This window comes from Rattus rattus, chromosome 6, assembly GCF_011064425.1.
Source record: "Rattus rattus isolate New Zealand chromosome 6, Rrattus_CSIRO_v1, whole genome shotgun sequence".
In the NCBI taxonomy this organism is placed as follows: domain Eukaryota; kingdom Metazoa; phylum Chordata; class Mammalia; order Rodentia; family Muridae; genus Rattus; species Rattus rattus.
The window spans coordinates 19,610,292-19,630,366 of NC_046159.1; the positions used below are offsets into that span (position 1 = coordinate 19,610,292).

The 20,075-nt window shown below is 43.8% G+C and overlaps 1 pseudogene; it reads left to right on the plus strand.

The window, feature by feature from the left end:
• The first annotated feature begins 11,281 nt into the window (after positions 1–11,281).
• On the plus strand, positions 11,282–12,704 carry LOC116903222 (annotated as a pseudogene).
• Positions 12,705–20,075: the final 7,371 nt, after the last annotated feature.

Consider the following 20,075-nt stretch of genomic DNA (forward strand, 5'->3'; position numbering starts at 1 on the left):
TGGTCTAATGGAAAGTTACCATAGAAGACCGTCTAACTGACTCTCCATTCAAGTCACCAGGGCACCTCCCTTATCCCACCAAGGTGGTACTGGGCTGAAACCATTTAGCTTTTTAAGATGAGGTCTTCCTCTCTTCCCTGGGCTATTGTCTCCAGTGATCCTCCTGCCTCAGCTGCACAAGGAGCTGGGACTATGGATTCTCCCCACTGAGCTCTGCACTCCTGTTTTGAAGACTGAAAAAGCAGGGCTCACAGAGCTTTGGGAAGTGGGTTCTGGTGTTGGTGTATTTTTTTCCTTTGCTCTGTGAGTGGTTGTTTGACTTCTGAGGTGTGGCAGGCTCTGGGAATGTGTCCATGGACAGAACAGTCAGTGTGTCTTTGAGCTTGCTTTGGACTGAGGTGGGGAGAGAGGTGGTGGGAAGAAAGTTAAGGAGACTCATAGGTAGTGGCAAGCGGGGACAGGTGGATACGCAAGGTCAGCTTCACTTAAGTGGAGGCCGCTGAGTCCTGGCCTCTGCACTGACTCTTGAACTGCAGACAAGTGGATCCAAAGGAAGGAACATTCCAAGGGACAATTAAGAGGCCTGTAGAAAGGGAGGGGACAGTGTGCCCTAGGGGTATGCTGACTGACCTAGGCTGGACATACCCTTAGCTTACAGGCCAGATAGGAAGGCAGGCAGTTCAGTCCTTTTTGTCCCCTGGACTCCCCTGTAGATGTGCACTTTGGAATGCTCTGAAGATGGTACCTAGAACTGGGGGTAGTAAGGAAGGCAGTAAGTTCCTTTGATGTTATTCTTAGAAGAGAGCCCTGGAGCATTGGGTTTGTAAAGAGGAGCAGGTGGAACTGTTGGGGGATGGGAACTCATCCAGCCTGCTTCCCTGGGCATCTGGGTATAGAAACTATTTGTTTTCTGGATCTGTTCCACTTGACAACCAGTCGAAAGAAAGAGAGAGTGGAGGTGGCAGGGCCACCCAAATCATTGGACCTGTGAGATGAGCAAGGGTCCCCAAAGTCCTAGGGAGAGTGAGCCCTCAATCCTGGGAGTGGAAACCTTCTTGTGTTATCTAGTTAGCAGGAAATGTCAGAAATGGCTGTAGGGACAGGAGAGAGGTCTTTTGCCTCACAGGGTCTCACACTGATGGGGCAGATTGTGCCAACAACGTACCACAGGAATGGAAAGAGTGTGTCCACCCCACCGCCACCCCACCCCGACCCAACACAAAAAAACGCATACAAAAAAACTAAATCAAATGAATAAATGCACACACAAACACACACACACACACACACACACACACACACACAGAGAGAGAGAGAGAGAGAGAGAGAGAGAGAGAGAGAGAGAGAGAGAGAGAGAGAGAGAGAGAGAGAGAGAAGAGCGCATGTGTATGCATGTGTACAAATGGTTGTGTCCTAGACCTCTGCAATAGGCCTTGTGTCCCTAGTCTATGGTGCACCCAGGCTTTCCAGACTGGGGACAGAGTCAGATGGCAGAGGTTAGAGGACTGAGGGGAGCCTGGGACCTGGGACCTGGGGCAGTGTAACCCCTATCTGGGCTCCCAGGTACAGAAGAGAACACCAGAGCAGGGGGAGCTTCCCCCAGGTTTCTACCTGGGGGACACCGGGGCCTGACCCTGTGCTGAGAACCTCTTAGAGCTGCAGTAGCAGGGGTCAGGGGCACCTCAGACCACCCACCTTACAGATCAAAATGAAACGACCTTTACCCAAAGGACTGACTCTTTATAGAACGTAGCTAACTGATCTGCCCAGCCAAGCACCTGGCTGCACAGCTGTGACCCTCTCTACCCCCAACCCCTGACGCCAAGAGCAGAACGACACCACCATGACTTACACAGTGGAGCCGAATCTCTAAATAAATATCTTCACAAAACTGTCTACAAATTGACTTTTGTATGTAGACTTTGTGAATTTAAAAGACCACAGTTATCCGTGTGTCTTCCTGGACAGCCAGAACCCAGGCAGTGGGAATGGTGGCCTTTTTTACACTCTACAGAAGTCTAATATTAAATTTTATGATTTTTGTATTTTTTCTATGTAAACCTCCTTCATCTCTTCAGTCTTCAGTGAAGTCTGCTAAAACACAGATGTCTGCGCTCATGTGATTTCTTTGTGCAGGAATGGAGTTCTGTGCCTGTTACAGAGCACACACACCAGCAGTGCACAGAGGAGAGGTGCACTGGAGCACACAAATCATCGGTGCACACAGGGCAGGTGTGCACTGGAGCACACAGACCAGAGGTGCACGCAGGGCAGGTAAGCACTGGAACAGGCCCTGCAGAACCAAGCCTATGGGAGCAGGAACTGAACTCAGCACTGAAGACTTAGAATGCTCTTGGAAAGGGCACACTAGGAGGCTGGCCATGGTTCCACAGCAAGACCAGGCACTTTACTCAGATCAACCACTCTACTGTGCTAAACTGACCTAGTCTGGGCTTCAGAGAGGCCTGGTGCCTGATGAACCTGCTGCACTTTCTCCCTTGGCTCCTGGCCCTGAGCAGGGATGCATGGGCCTTGCCTGGATGCCTGGGCCTGCCCTTTAGTGGACACCTTCCTCCCTGGACCAGACTCAGGAAGGACAGCAGGTTCTTATTTGGGTTGGGAGTTGGGGCCATGACTGAGAGGAGAGTTGTGGCTGAGAAGAGAAGCTGTGGTCAGCCCTGTGCTGAGACCTGGTGCATTTACAGAAAGAAGAGGAGAAGCAGGAGTGTGATTTGTTCTCAGTGGTAAAGCAAAAAGGTTTTAGAGTCAGGGGAGGTCAGCAGCTGCTCTTCAGAGGGAGATGAAGGAGATGAAGATGAGCATGGAGAAGTGACCACTTATGTAGAGACCCCTGTCCCCTTTCAAGTAAGAGGACCAGACCCTTTTTTTATTTAGACAGAATAAACCATGTTTCCCAGCTTCCATTGTTTGGCTAGGGGAGGTAAGCAGAAGAAAGATTTCCAGGAGGGACCTAAGAGGGAGGGGCACATACTTTGTTCTAGGGAATTGTAGGGAGAATGGTGTAATGGTGGGATGTAGTGTGGTTATGTAACATTGTAACTACACTGGACTGTGAGAGGATCTTAGATGATCTTATGTCTCAGGACATAGCAGAAAAACCATAGAGTTACACTGCTCTCATGGATTTCATGTGAAATACATTTTTCATGTTTAAGTCATTTCATTGTGGAATGACCTGATACTGTTTTTGGAATTAGGGGTCAAACTTAATTGTAGTCTACAACATTATTCAATGTGGTAGGAAATTTGGAGGAAAGACAGTTAAGGCAAAAGGAAGCGATGATGATGATCACAAAGACGACCATATCTACCTGCACCTTTTGAGGCAAAAATTGCCACCTGTCTCAGCCTTCCTAAGGCTTCTGTGACAGGCATCCGAGGCCATGGTCTGGTCCTCCTTGCACTTCAGTTTACAAAACCCTTCTAAAACATTTTCAAGCTCAGTGATCACAGCTGCACTGTGCTCCTACAGACATTCTTTTCACAGATGAAGAGGCTGGGAGAGCAGTGACTAACCTCAACACTAGCATCATGGCCTCAGTGTGTGATGTCCCTACAGGCCGGTGTGTTTGAACACTTGGTCCCCAGCTAGTGGCACTGCTATGGAAGGGTTCAGAGCCTTGCTGGTGGCAGTATCCTAAAGGCAAGGCTTGAACATTACAAGCCAGCACAGATCCATCCTGAGCTCTCTATTTCTTGATCTACCTAGAGGTGACCGAGCTCGGCCTAATCTTCCACGGCCCCTGGGGAGAGCCGTTTCTGTAACCTTGCCTTATCTCCCACAACATACAGGATTCCCACAAACCACACCTTGCTTCTCTTTGGTGTTTTATCACAGTAGCCAAAAAAACATACCTTGAAAATACACTGCAGACCTTCTGCCTCCCTTGGTGCCTCAGTCAGCTCTCTGGAAAGCAGGTGGGCTGATGGTGGGTGGTCAGGCTTTGCCTGAAGCTGGGTGAGAGACTGGAAACCCCAGAAAGGAGACAACATAGAGGTGGGACTAGTACAGTTGTGGAGCACTTGCCTAGTGTATGTGCCCCTGGCTCGCATCTGGGAAACAAAACAAAAAAATTAAAGCAAGATGAAGAAAGCTTTCTCTTTTTCTTTTTGATAAACACACACCTTGTGGGTAAAGTAATTCCACTGTTTTAAGGATGATGTTGTGCCCACGAGGCTTTGGAACTGCAGGAGAAGAAAATAGCGAACAACCAGCTCCATTGGAGGGAATCATTTCCAGCTGGCAGGCTGGGGAACGCGTTCTAGAAGGAGTAGGAAGTCCCCAGAGGATTAGCCTGAGCCTTTTGCGTGTGAGACTTTATTTATTTTTAAAATACGATATTGAAAAGACTGGTGTTTGTTGTTTTTTTTCTGTCCTGTACCCACAAGGCCAAGCTGGGAATAAGAACTTTGTCATAATGCTTTCATTCTGCCATTTTCCTTTGGTAACATTGCTTGGAGACAGGATTTCACACAGCTCAGGTTGGCGTCAAACTCACGATTTAACTAAGGATGACATTTAAGCTCCGACTATGGCAAAGACTGGGATTTTTCGGTGAGGAATTACTGGGCATCTTTCCAGTCTTTCTTGAAACCTAGCTCTGAGTCCTGCCAGGGACACCGAGGCAGGTGCATGCCAGTCATTGGTGACAGTGCAGACACTGAGTCCTGGCTTCAGGCTGATTAACCAGGTTCTCAACCCTTTTGCAGACGGCTGTATTGCTTCTACCTCCACATACTAATTTTCCAGGTTCTGCTCTGGGGAGGAAGAAACCCCAAAAATCCCTTTCTGTCCAACCTCCATGGGCCCTGTAACCTTGACTCGCCCACCCCAGCTTGGCTCTGGAAGCACACTAAAGCAAGCTTACAATGTCTGCTCCCGGTTGGCCTGGGCCACTCCCAGCTGTGATCTACCCACTTGCTCTTTTTCTTCATCTTTCTGCTGTGGGATTCCTGGCTGTTCTACCTGGCTTTGATATTTTCTTCTGAGATCTCTGGTTAGGCAACTCATCACATTCCCTTATAGCTTTGGAGTATAGGGGGTGGGGGCTCTGGATTGTGTTGGTCAGCTCTCTGCTATGTGCCCCACTCTGATTTTATGTACCTAGTTGAAACTTCATGAGGAACATACTCTCTGGTTTGAGCTCTGCCAAATCCTATGGCTAGGCTAGGATTGGAAGTGGCCTTGAAGTGGTCTGTGGTACCCAAGGTCTGCCCCTGTCCCTCATTGCCCCTTGAGGGACACACACACACACACACACACACACACACACACACACACACACACACGGCACATTTTACAGCTCTCTGTCTCTGATTGTTCAGGAAGGCTCTACTCCCCTACCTGCTAAGGATGCTGCTGAGAAAAAAACCAAAGCCCCTGCCCTCAAAGAGCATTCTCGTGGAAGTCACAAAGTCTATCCTATTAACCATACTCGAAAACAGCTGCCATTGAATACATCTCCTAACTAATTTTGCAATCTGTTCTCTATTAGAAGACAGGGACAAACGATCAGCAAATGAAATGAGCCAGGAACGACAGCAGTCCTAAGATCTTAGATGAAGGCCCAGCTGTTGTGCCCTGTGTGCAGTGATGGGACTGAGCTGAGAGCAATTCCTGGCTTTGTTACCTGGTGGGAAAGAGCCTGTGTGAACCAGGTGGTCACTGGGGAAGATTGGCCTCTTCTGGGTGGGGCTTGCGACTGCCTGACCTGGGAACTCCTTGGAGCGCTAAGGTCTTCCTGCCCAGTTTTGGAACTTTACACTGGCAGGTGGCTCCTAAGCAGGTTGAGGTTTGAGAGGTCACTGGGCTGGACCTTGTCACCAAGTGCGGAGGTGGCTCCACTCCCAGGCTGTGATGATAATCTTTGGTGATTTCTTTTGTCAATGAAGCAGGCATTTGGGATGGAATGCAAGAGCCTTCTGTCCCTGGGAAAGGTCTACAGTCTAACAGCATAGTCATTACTGTAAAATTCCTTTTTCCTTTTAGAAAGAGATGACAGGAGGCTGGACAGATGGCTCAGTGGCCGACAGCACTTGCTGCCCTTGCAGAGAACCTAGTTCAGTTCTCAGCACCTACTTGGCAACTCAGAGCCACTCCTAACTCCAGTTTCAGGGGATCAAGTCACCCTCTTCTACCCATGGGCATTGTATGCACAGGCATGTATGCAGGAACACACACACACAGAATAAAAGTGGCTGAGAACTCTATTAAAAGATAGCAATAAAAAATGAAAATGAAAAAATTAAATTCCAAGGAGTTCTTTTAACCTATAATCCCTTTTGCTTATTTTTCTATGAGAATCTTGCAATGGAGCTTACCTGAACTAATTCATGATTCTCCTGCCTCGATCTTCAGTGTGCTAGGCACATAGTACCATGATTTGCCTCACATAATCTTTCCAACTGTACAAATTTCAAAAGGTAATATGCTAAGTATGGGTGCTCTGCTTTCATGGATGTCTGTGCACCACCTGCATGCAGTGCCCACAGAAGCCAGAAGAGGGCAGCAGACCCCTTGGAACTGGAGTTTTAAGAGCTGCAGGCTGACAGTTGGGTGCTGAGAATCAAACCCCAGTCATCAGGGAGAACACCCAGGGCTCTCACCTATTGAGCCATCTCTCCAATCCCTTTTTCTTTTTTTTTTAAAAAAAAGAATTCTTACTCCACTGCCAATGCAGGTCTCATTGGTTTGAGAATTAAACAAAAGTCAACAGGTCTGACTCCTCTGTATCACTTTGTTACCTAAAATTATCAGCAGTGTTTTAAAAGAAGAGAAAATTTTTTGCATGGGGGTGAATACTCGAAGATCTTTGTCTAGTTACTTATTTTGAACAATCAAAGACTAGTTTTGTTGGGTTCAGCTTGCACGCCTTGTTACTTTGTGTATCAAGCAATTGTGTTTACATTGTCTCCTTCTCTTGCTCTTTGATTATGGCTCAGTTACCTCACTGGTCCTCTCAGTGTTTACTATCACTTCTAAGCTTAATTAAATTAGCTTAGGCTATTTAAAACAAACAGCTGGGCAGGGTGGTTCAGGGCTGTAATTCCAGCACTGGGACACTGATGAGCCCTACACCAGCCTGGACTACAAGGTCAAATCCTTTCTCAAATATCCAAACAAACAAAAATGTAAAAAGAGATAGAAAAATATAAAATTTAGCATTTTCAACATTTAATATCTAATCTGTTACCTTAGGGTTTGACTGCTGTGAAGAGACACCATGACCAAGGCAACTCTTACTAAAGGACAGCATTTAATTGTGGCTGGCTTACAGGTTTAATGGTTCAGGCCCTTATCGTCATGGCAGACAATATGGCAGTGTACAGGTAGACATGGTGCTGCAGGAGCACAGAGCTCTACATCGTGATCCAAAGGCAGCCAGGAAGAGACTGGAATTTGACACTGGGTGGAGCTCAAACATAGGAGACCTCAAAGCCCACCCCTACAGTGCCACACCTCCTCCAAGACCACACCTACTCCAGCAAGGCCACACCTCCAAGACCACACCTCCAAGACCACACCTACTCCATCAAGGCCACACCTCCTAATAATAACATTGCCCATGGGACAAACATTCAAACACAAAAATCTATGGGGGACAAACCTATTCAAACCACCACACCTGCCTAATGATGACTTGAAAAATCTTACAAAATCTTCTACATTTAATATTTAACACTAAATTAATTTAATACTCATCAAGTTTGAAATAAATTTGGGAAAACAGGGCTCTGGTCAAACATGTTAATTCATTTGAAAATTTAGAGAAAATTGACAAATTCTTAGAAAATATAACCTACCAAAAGAAAACCAAGGGGAAAGGAGCATTTATATCATCACTAGAGAGTGAATGGGTGTAACAGCGTTTCCTCCAAAAGAAAACACCCAAACCAGGATATTTTTCTAGCAAATTCTGTACTACATTCAAGAAACATGAATTCCTCAGGAGAATAGCTCATTGAGAGAGCCTGTGTGAGACTCTGGATTCATTCCTAGGCATGGGCACACACACACGCACACACACACACACACACACACACACACACAGATGGTGAAGGAGGGAAACAAAGTCAGACACATGGATCCAAATGATTACAAACCCTTCAAGTAAACAGCCCCAGGAGACTTTGCCAGGCTGGGAATCTTTAATGCTAAAACAGAAAAGGAAAGCTAGGTGTAGGTTAAAGGATTATAATCTAGGCAATGCGGAAGCTAAGCGAGGAGAATCTTAAATTCAAATCCAGTCTAGGCAGCCCAGCAGGATTAAGGCCAACAAAAGCTACATAACTACACCCTGTCTCAAACAAAAAAGGAGAAAAATCATAAAGTTAGGGGAATGCCATGAACATATGGACGTGATTCAATAACACATGAAATGTAGAACAAAATCCAGCAATGGTTTAAGAAAAGAAGAACCATGAGCACATTCCAGCTTTTCCTAGGACCCAAAGCTGACCTTGATAAATTAAAAGAGGAAAATGATGCAGATGTCTCAAAAGACAAAAAAAAAGAAAAAGAAAAAAGAAAAAGAAAAAGCAAACACATAATGAAAAAGAAAAAGAAAAAAAAAACCTAACAAAACAAAACAAACAAAAAGCCTGGAAAATGTAAACATTCATTATAACGAAAAAATAAAATAAAATCTCTCTAAGAAGGAATATAGGAAATATTATTGACCTAATAAATCCTACAGTGGAAATGGTGAGAAGATCCCTTTGAACATCAGGAGGAATGGATGAATGCTGTGCTTTCCATGAGGCTACTCAAGGTACCAACCGGAACAGTCAGGGATGGAATGTAATTCTAAGAACTAAAAACATTGTTTTGCAGGGCTTAAACCATGGAAGGGAAGGTACAGAAAAGTGCTTCGGGTCTGGGCTCCTTCAGAGATTCACCACTCTGACTCAAGTTTTGCTTTCAGTCAATAAGAGGCTTTTTATTATAAGAAGACTGAGAAGGCCCCAGGGTTTTGTTAGCTAAAGGATTACATAGGCAAAACTTACAAAGTTACAATTTTAGGAACCCAAAGAACTGCCTGAACCTGGATTTTGTGACATGTCCAGCAGGTAGGTAACTTGGCTATGCAAGCAAGCAGGCGTTTTGTAAAAAGCAGAACTTAGCAGTTTGCCTGTTTAATCTCATGACCAATCACTCTGTAGGAATAGCTGAGGCACTGAAATATTTTGCAAAAATCAGCAACTTTTGAAGAGTAGCTCAGCCGCACCAGGAAGTGGTCCATCTCAGGCTACCTGACAGGGTACATTTGAGATAGACTCATTTCCTCATGGCTTAAACTAGCAAAAACAATTCTGTTTTTATGAGCTTAGCACAATGAATTTATCCTCTAACATAAAGTTCACGATCACAAAAAAAGCCCTGTTAGGTAATGTAAGACCGATGTGGTAATATGAAAATTTCCTTCTTGGTATGGGAACAGATCCCTCCAAGGTATAATAAGAAAGAAGAGAAAGAAACCTGGTACAAACAAAATGACTCCTGCGGAAATAATCATAAGAAATTCAAACCTTTTACAGAAAAAAAGTACATTTTCCCCACACAGTAAAACATTGGTATAAATATACTTGCACAGTTTGTTGATATTTTCAGTGGAAAAAGCAAACAATACGTCCTCCAATTCTTTTTCTCACATTTTTGTAAAAACCTCTCCACACTTTTGAGTGTATATCAAGGAGCTGCTCAAGGCACAGAGATGGAGCAGTGGTTAAAGAGTCTGCTGTTTAATCATGGCGGCTGGAGTTCAGATTCCAGGACCCAGGGACAACACACACATCTGTAACTCCAGCTCCAATTTGTTCTTCTTACTGTTTTTGAGGGAGGAGTTCAGGGCTTGGGTTACTGCTAGGATTGTAGCAGAAGTAGTGAAGAATTTTTCTAAATGGAGCCTGTGGACAATGGTGAGGTTTGGTGAATTGGTACCTGTTTCTAATGTTTCCTCTAATACTGAAACACTGAACCTTTCCTCCCTTCTTTCACTCTGAAGGGAAGCTCCTCAGGTAGGAATGCAAATCAAAAAGTCTCAAATCGGTCCCTGAATCTGATCAGATTCACTAGGCTCTTGCCCTGTCAGAGTGAAAGCAAGCTGAGCTGCAAAGAAAACTCTCAAAGGAACCAACTTCAGACCAGCTGTCTTGAAGAAGTTTAGACCAACTGAGGCACCTGGAAAGGATATTCTCCAGCCTGTTAAAACATCTACAGGCTATGCAATTTCTCCAGGTCTCCAGCTTTAGTGAGCTGTCACCATGCTGGGGTGGGCCTTGGTGATGCAGCTGTCTTTGAGTCATTTCTGCTCCTGTAAGGAACACCTCACCCATATTCCTATAAATAACCCCAATAAAACCCATTGGTTCACCAAGTAGGACTTTGGTGGTATGGGCACTTTGCTCTGTCCTGGGTTCTTTATCTAGGAGAGAGAAAAGTTTTCTCAAGTTTAATACCTGCGAGGTTTTATAACTGTAAAATTCTACGTATTCTTTGTAATTAGCAAGCCCATTGTGAGAAGGTATGTTGAAGGGCACTTATATTTTGTTTCCTATAATTGACCATGATGGGGCAGGTTCCTAAAAGACAAATGTACTAGTCAGGACCAGTTAAATTATGCTGAGGTGATGTGGGGAACTCTGCTCTGCCAAAGTGAACTGAGCTATGTATCATTCATTCAAACTTCCCACTCCAGAAAGGGAGCGCTTTGAAATCCTGGACCTAGTTGGAGTAGGGGAGGGCGTCCACCCTCCAAAGAACGTTGGTTTGCGTTCTTTCAGGTGATATCAAATCCAGCTATGGACCCTGAAGACTGTCATTAGGGGCAGCCCCCTGATTTAGGTATCATTTTGTGAGGTTGCCTCTGAAGTGGTAGCTGCTAGGTTTAGACCTGGTGCCTTACTAGTGATTTGAATAGGACAATCAGTCTGATTTCAAAGTTTTAGGCATTTAGCTGATGACAGCCCCCTAGAAGGATACTTCTGAGGAAGTCTTCTTAGAATTCCCCACAGGTTCCCAGAGTGGACCCTGGTGAACTGCCAACATCTGACTATTCACCAACCAGGTTTCTGATTGCCAAATTTACACGTCTTTGACTGACCCTGACATGCAAATCAACTGCATAAAGAAGAGCCCAATAGACCCTGGACCCCTACCGAAACAACCCAAGAGTACCCACCCGGAGCCAGGCATACGGTTGCTTTTCCCTTGGACATTTGAAAGTCGGAATCCTCGAAAAACCAATCCAAGCAGGTCTCCATGTGGTGCCCTAAAGAGCCGAGGGCAGAGATGAAACCCCAAGCTAAAGGAAAAGGTCGAAAACAGAAACACCTGGACGAAAGTGGGACAAAGGCTGAGTGTAAAGCTTTGGGACAAGGTCAATAAAGGAAATGCCAGGATGGAACAGAGATGGTGTTTAAGGAGCCTGGCAAGGCTCAGAAGAAGACTCCTCAGGAGCATCAAGACCTAGCGTTTCAAAGAGAACAGCTGGGCAAGGCAAAGGGACAGATACCCCTGGAAGAGAGTTCAAGAAAACTGAAACCCCTAGAGTATCTCCATAGCAGGCTATAACTGAGAAGAAGTTTACTGATGGTGGCAAGGGTCAAAAGCAGCCCTATTCTTTCCTGGAGGAAAAAGATCAAAGCCCCAAAAGGAAAAGTATGGAGAGTCACTTCAATACCTTCATTGTGGCCATCGTATGAGGTCCGACCCACACAGGCCTCACCCAACCTTTCCGACACCTTGAAGAACAAATGTGGCATATCAGGGCATCCTCATGGATCAGAAACAGCTGAGCACAGTCGAGAACCATCTACAGAGGTCCACCAAGACAGAGAAGAAGTGAGCAGAGGAGAAATCTGTAAGGGGGAATAGTTTGGAGCCTGGCTTTCCAGGAACAGAGAATGCAGACATCCTGGACAGCGGCGGCGGTAGGTTACTCCCCAACAAGTTGCCAGTACTTGTAGCAGAGCAAAAGCCTCTTACAGACCAAGAAAAGAACAGAGAAATAGAAGTTACACACGAGATGGAGAAGGAAATTAAGAAGGGATTGTGTCCAGGACCCCAAAATGAAATCCTGAGTAGCAGATTCAAACTGCAAATCACCAAAGGAGATATCCAGAACTTGAAGAACGGTCAGTGGCTCAATGATGAGGTCATCAATCTCTACATAAATCTTCTGGTTCAGAGAAATCAAAACCAAGGCTACCCTGCTCTTCATGCCTTTATCACTTTCCTTTACCCCAAGCTAAAGCATGGAGGTTACAATTCTGTGAAAAGATGGACCCGGGGAATCAATCTCTTTGAAAAAGAACTTATCTTGGTGCCTATTCACCAGAGGGTCCATTGGAGCCTGGTGGTAATCGATTTAAGAAAGCGAAGCATTGTCTACCTCGATTCAATGGGTCAGACAGGGAAAAATATCTGTGAGACCATCTTCCACTATTTACAAAATGAGAGCAAGACCCGAAGGGACATCGAGCTGGACCCTGTGGAGTGGAAGCAGTACAGCTTAACTTCACAGGAGATCCCTCAGCAACTGAATGGGAGCGACTGTGGGATGTTCACCTGCAAATATGCAGATTACATCTCTAGAGACCAACCTGTGACCTTTTCTCAGCAACACATGCCCCTCTTCAGGAAGAGGATGGTGTGGGAAATCCTGCACAGTCACTTACTATAACAGCATCCACCTGGTTGCTATGGCTCCCGCCCGTCCTTTTCCATCCAAGACTTAAAACAGGTACTGAGCTCTCTGACCTGATGGAGCCCACTCTCTTCAATATTGTCCTAACGTGAGGTGTGGGACTACCACCTTAATGCCATCTCTAGAACGAATGTAACTACCTCAAGCTTAGAAACTGCATGTAATCAAGAAGTACAATTTTAATGCTGGATTTACTTAAGGAATTGGTGTTTTGGTTTTGTTTTTTGTTTGTTTTTGTAATTTGTTTTTCATTGTTTTGGTTTTTTGTTGTTTATTTGGTTTTATGTCATTTTGCTTTTGTGTGTTTTTGTTTTGTTTTTTAGTTGTTTTGTTTTTTGTGGTTTTCGTTTTGTTTTTTCATGGTTTATTTTGTGTGTTTCTGATTTTGTTTTTTGTTGTTTTGTTTTTGTTTTTGGTTTTGTTTTTCGTTTTTGTTTTTGTGTTCTTGTGATTTTGTTTTTTTACTGTTTTGTTTTTTGTTGTATTTTTTATTTTGTTTTATGTTGTTTTGTTTTTGTGTTGTTTTGCTTTTGTTTTTTGTTGTTTTGCTTTTGGTTTTGTGTTTGTGTTTTTGGTTTTGTTTTGTCTTATTTTTTGTTTTTCTTTTTGTTTGTATTTGTGTTTTGTGTTTTGTTTTTTGTTGTGTTGGTTTTTTGTGTGGATTTGTTTTTTGTGTTTGAGTTTGGGGTTTTTGGTTTTTTTCACGATTTATTTTTCTTTTTTGTTTTTTGGTTTTTTGTTTGTGTTTTTGTTTTGTGTATTGTTTTTTTTTTTTGTGTGTGTGTTTGACATTGTTTTTTGTTTTTGTTTTTTGTTTTTTTGGGTTTTAGATTTTAGTTTTATTTATTTATTTATTCATTCATTCATTTATTCATTTTTTGCTTCTTGTTCCTTTTTTTGTCATTTTGTTGGTTGTTTTTTCCCCCATTTTGGTTTGCTAGGTGTTCTTTCTTTTTGTTTTTGTTTTTTTCATTTTCTTACTTTTTTTTCCTTCCTGAACCTACCCCACTGATTATTTTCCCTAACTCACTTGAAATCCTTGGCCATTATCATTTTCCAATACTCTAATCCCTGTTTCAACTATTTCCAAAAGGAATGCCCTCATCTTGTCATCCCCTGCAGAAGATCAGGAGGGACATCAGCAGGAAGAAGCTGGAGCTGTTCACTAGCATCGCTAATGCTGGAGTTCGATGCTGTTAAATTGAAGCTGGGAGTAGTGGTGGTGCTTTTTTTAGTATTTTGGTTTTTTTTAAGCTTGAAAATAGTTTAAGAAATGAAAATGGGTTGCCCAGACATAGGCTGTTCTGAACCACCATACTCTACTGACTGACTAGTACAGGGTAGGGAATTTTGGCCCAACTACTGCCTGCTCATCCAGGACTATGAAGAAAAGCATCATGGTCATTTAAAGACTCATTCTTTCCCAGAACTACATTAGATTAGGAAGTTGATTTGAAGAAAATACAATGGCAAATGGCCACTTTTTATCTCAAGCCCCATCTAGGGTTGGATTGAACTGTTCATTTGAATAGTTTTACTTAATTTAAAAAATTTTTCTTAAAAAATTTTAGTGTATATTAAGATGAACTTGAAATGTTCTTCATTAGATTAACATTCCCACTGTGGAAGTTGGGGGTTTAGTATTTAGGGTTGATACCACCAGGTTTACAATAACCTATTTTACATGTGGTAGTTTGTATTTAACTTTTCTATTAATTATATTATAGTTGTGTTTATGCAATTTTGACTCAAAAAAGTTTAAAGTTATTTACACATTTAATGAGATCTGGTGTCTCCTGTTTCTTTTATGGCATAGTAATGAAACCTGGTTTGTTGGGGGTGGTTAAGGGTGGGTGGGTTGAAAAGCAGGTGTTGAGGGCATGACTCACCACCCCTAAGCCTTGGATACATAGCACACATCCCTGATTGTTATTCTGTTCTTAGCCTCTGCAATGGAATTAGAGTGTTCCAGAGAGCAGGGGCTCCTCTTTCTTGGGTTGTAGAGAGAGAATATATGGGCAGCTGAGTTGGGCAGTGTCCAGCTGAGCTGTAGAGTGGTAGTGATGGACAAACAAATTGATGTACACAGCTGCACTTGTCATTGAATCTACTCTACATTATGGTAAATGGGTACTCGGTCCACTGCTCACCACTACCACAGACTGAGACTGACACTGGAAAGGGGAACAGTGTCTTAATAGTTATGCCCAGATTTAGGGAGAGAAAGTGTCTCAATTCTCTTTTGTCTATAGCAGCTTGAGGATGTATAGAAAAGACAACACAGAGTTGGGGGAATGGCTCAGTTGGCAAAGTACTAAGAGTGAGGACCCAAGTTACACCCAGAGCCCCATTAAGATGAGCTCCATTAAGGTGTACACGAGACAAGAGTCCAGGGCCTTACAGTAGGGTAGTTTCCCCTCTATGTTCTCTCTTTCCTTCAGCCTGCCAGCTCTGTAGGCATCTTTTTCCCCGTAATCAGCCCTCCTTGCTTTTTCTGCAAGTAGAAGTCTCTAATCAATTCCTTGAGGACAGAAGATCCTCTGGAGGGTCTTCTGAACCATGTTGTTGCCCAAGATGAGTGGTGTCTATTTTCAAATGTTTGATGTGTGTGGTTTTCCAACGAGGATCACATGACCTGGAGAGATGGCTGAAAAACCGAAGCTCGGTGGAAGATGGGAGAGCTGACCCCCTCACCACGTGTGAGTCCAGGTCAGCACCTGAAAAATGAAAAGTTTGGAGGAGTAATACATTAGAAGGAAGTTTTTCAATGTCCAACTGGTAATCAGTAAAAAATACATACTAAAATCTAACATAAGACAAAAATACAACATATCAATAAACAGGCATTCTATTGTAGAAGCACTTGAAAACAAAAAAGAAGTAAAGTTACAAATTGGGAGAGGAGTGGCAGGAGAGATGGCTCAACTGTTAGAGCACTGACTGGTTGCTTTTCCAAAGGACATGGGTTCAATTCCCAGCATCCACATGTCACAGCTGTCTGTACCTCTAGTTACAGAGGATTGACACCCTCACACAGACATACATGCAGGCAAAACACAAATCAATGCTCATAAAATAATGAATTACAGGCCTGGAGAGATGGCTCAGAGGTTGAACGCACTTACTGTGCTTCCAGAGGTCCTGAGTTCAATTCCCAGCAACCACAAGGTGGCTCACAACCATCTGTAATGGGATCCTGGCACCCTCTGCTGGCCTACAGACAGAACACTGTACATAATAAATCTTAAAGAAGAAAAAAGAATTATAATTTGAAAAGAAGGCTGATCATCATAAAAAATTAAGAAACCAATCAGTTATCAAGAAAACACCAGAATAAATGTGTGTCCATACAAAACAGCACACACTGCAGAGAGATTTAAGGTAAAATTAATGAGGAAATTGCAAAGAGAAAGGCACAAGAGCTTCTGAAGCAGAAAAATACATCAGAAATTACAAAGAAGAGTGAGTGGTACATTTGGAGTTGTTTAGAACTTTAAAATTGATGTACACTGAAAGACAAGCACCAAGCCAGGCAGTGGTGGGGCACAACTTTAGTTCCAGCAGAGGAAGGCAAGTCAGAGATTTCCAGGGGCAGCATCAGGGAGACCTTGCCTTGAAAATTAAAAATCCAAAACCAAAGAAATTATAGAGCAAACAATATCAAAATTCATAGCAATTGTGACTAGAAAAATCTCTCTTGTTACATAGTAAGTATAAGAGCCCATAAAATTCAATGAAAGCCTAAAAACCTCTTCCCCTCACTGAGTAAATGCACAAAAATAGACAATTTTCAATTAATATGCAAATAGTCAATAAGCTTGGGAAACATATAAAGAAAGCCAGAAGAAAGCAATGTTTTTTGACCTATACGCATATAAAAGTTCTCAAACAATTTTAAAAAAATCTGTGGCATTCTTTTCTGTTTTTAAGTGTTTTGGCTGTCTGTGTGTATGTGTACCACTTGTATGACTACTACCCTCAGAAGTCAGAAGAGGGTGCTGGATCCCTTGGAACTGGAATTATGGGTAGCCACCATCTGGTCCCCAGGTTCTGGGAACCAAACCTGGGTCCTGTGCAAGAGCCACAAGTGATCTTAACTGTTAAGTCAACTCCCCAACCCCACCCAAAACCCCTGGCCCTCAAGCATATAATTCTTAAAGAATGCACTTGAAAATGCTGAGCTAAGGGACTGGGGATTTAATCTAGTTCTAGCATGCTTACCTAGCATGAATACAGGCCTGGGATTGATACCAGGCACACACAAACAGGGCATGGATGTCTATTCTTTTTTTAAAAAACTTTTTTTTTTCGGAGCTGGGGACCGAACCCAGGGCCTTGAGCTTGCTAGGCAAGCTGTCTACCACTGAGCTAAATCCCCAACCCCATGGATGTGTATTCTTACAAATCCAGCCCTGGGAAGCAGTGGCGGGGAGATCGCAATTTCAAGACAATCCTCTACTACACAGTAAGTCTGAAGCTAACCTGGGGTACATGTGTGTGCGTCTTTCTTGAGTTCTTTTTCCATCGTCAACCATACTGTTCTGAGCCCAGATCCAGAATCAGTCGTGCTGGGAGATGGAAGACATGAAAAATATTATTAAAGAGAGCATAAATGAAAAAACTGTGTTGATATGGCAGAATAATTTAAATTGAGGTTCTTTCTCATCCCCTGTTGCTTATACCATTAACACTCTGCTAGAGTATTAGAGGTGTTTAATATTTAAGATCCTGGCTATACCCCATGCCAAATGGCAGTGAAAGGACATCTGGATTGTTGGACTAAAGGACCCTTTTGCATAACATGCTCTTATGAGCCAAAAAGCTGTCAGGTTATTCCAATAACCAAGAAACCTCTGGGAATTTGCGGACGACTCTATTCCCGGGATAAATCTCAGAGACTTGAATCCTGTGAATAGAACGGACTGTACAAAACAGCACCGAGGCTCGGCAGCTTAAGAGACCCATGGATGGGTAGCCTTGGTGGGTCACAAAGCTGTAGCTTGAAAAAGCTGGTGGATGTTCCACTCTATGGAGAGCATTTAGCAGATGGCCAAATTCAGTAAGAAGACATTCTTTCACAGGATACATCTTCATGCTCCTGTGGTGTGTATTTGATGTAGCTGGCCTTCACTAAAGGCAATGTAGTCTTTGGAACTGCAAAGTGGGCCTGACACTGTAGCCATGATGTTACAGTTATCATTTCCAGGCTCCCAGAAGCTTGACAGGAGACTCTGCAATGGAGTCAGTCCCTCATCCTTTTGAAATTTTCCACCCTGAGTTTCATTCAGGCCATAGTGCTCTGGGCAGTGATCATTACTGGGCATGAAAAACCAGCTCACTGCTGGCCATCAGTGGATTAAAGAGCTTGCTCCATAACCATGGGGACTTGAGATTGGATCCTTAGCAATTATGTGAGAAGCCACACATGGCAGCATGGCCTGGAGGCCAGGGATTGGGCAGAGAAACTGTCAGCCAACCTATCAGTCACTAAGCTCCAGATTCAATGCACAGGGCACACAAACATACACTCAGTCACACGCACATGAAATAAAAGTTAATAAATCTTTAGAAACAAAAGGAAAGATGAAAGCTCAAAGGGGGAATAACTATGTGTCTTGTAAAATAGGTCATTTTAAAGCAGGACAGGGTGGCTTCTGCCTCTAATCCCAGCACCCAGGAAAAACAAAACAAAACAAAACAAAATGAAAGAGGGTTGCAGCACTGATGGCCTAGCAGGTCCAAGAGGATCTGATGTGCTTTGCTGCTCTTCCAGAGGACTCAGAGGTTCAGTTCCCAGCACCTACAGCAGAAACTCAGGACAGGGGGATTAGATTCAGAAAAGGAGACAGGAGATGGAAGAGAAGCTAGAGTCGTTGTAGGAGAAGGAGAAACTAAAGCATGGAAGAGTTGATATAGTTGGGAGAGTGAGTAAAGGAAAGATGGAGAGAGGGGAGAAGCGAGGAGTCGTTGTGGGAGAAGGAGAAGCTGGAGACCTGGCAAATAAAAGGTGCAAGGGATGGATGGTACTGGGCTTTGTATGTTTAAGTGGGCAATTATATCTTACCAATTGGATCTAAGATTATTGTGTTGTGTGTTCTTTTATGTGAGAGTTTGAGTGTAAGAAAGTGTGTGGCTGGGCTGTGTTTCCGCCAAGATATCTAGCAGATATCTGGGGCACTGAGGTGTAGGACCTAGCAGGGTAAAAGACCAAACATTACCGTTTTACTTTTATATAATTACAACAACACTCAGAAACATTACGAACAGAAATCAATTTAAAAATATGAAGCAAGCTCAGAGGACACGGTTCAGCAGTATTCGTTCTTAACGACACACTTTTGAAGTTTTACTCTATGTAATTAAAATGTTCTACTGAGACCTCACCGCCTGGTCAGGTAGGCACTCCTGAGGCTGCAGAGCGGAAGAGACCACCAACACTGCCCACTCCTGCCCACATCCCTGGCCCAAGAGGAAACTGTATAAGGCCTCTGGGTTCCTGTGGGGGAGGGCCCAGGAGCGGCAGGACCCCTGCCTGAGACACGGCCGGAACATGAAGGAAACAGACCGGATAAACAGTTCTCTGCACCCAAATCCCGTGGGAGGGAGAGCTAAACCTTCAGAGAGGCAGACACGCCTGCGAAACCAGAAGAGACTGTACTCTGCACACATTACTGATTCCAGAGGAAAACACCAAACTCCATCTGGAACCCTGGTGCACAGAGGCTCCCGGAAAGAGTGGCGCAGATCTACTTGGTTGCTGCCACCACTGAGAGCCCGTGGGCAGCACCACGGGAGCGAACTTGAGCCTCGGAACCACAGGTAAGACCATCTTTTCTGCTGCAAGTGGATGCCTGGTGAACTCAAGGCACAGGTCCACAGGAACAGCTGAAGACCTGTAGAGAGGAAAAACTACACGCCCGAAAGCAGAACACTCTGTCCCCATAACTGACTGAAAGAGAGGAAAACAGGTCTACAGCACTCCTGACACACAGGCTATAGGACAGTCTAGCCACTGTCAGAAATAGCAGAACAAAGTAACACTAGAGATAATTTGATGGCGAGAGGCAAGCGCAGGAACCCAAGCAACAGAAACCAAGACTACATGGCATCATCGGAGCCCAATTCTCCCACCAAAACAAATATGGAATATCCAAACACACCAGAAAAGCAAGATCTAGTTTCAAAATCATATTTGATCATGATGCTGGAGGACTTCAAGCAAGACGTGAAGAACTCCCTTAGAGAACAAGTAGAAGCCTACAGAGAGGAATCGCAAAAATCCCTGAAAGAATTCCAGGAAAACATAAATAAACAAGTAGAAGCCCATAGAGAGGAGACACAAAAATC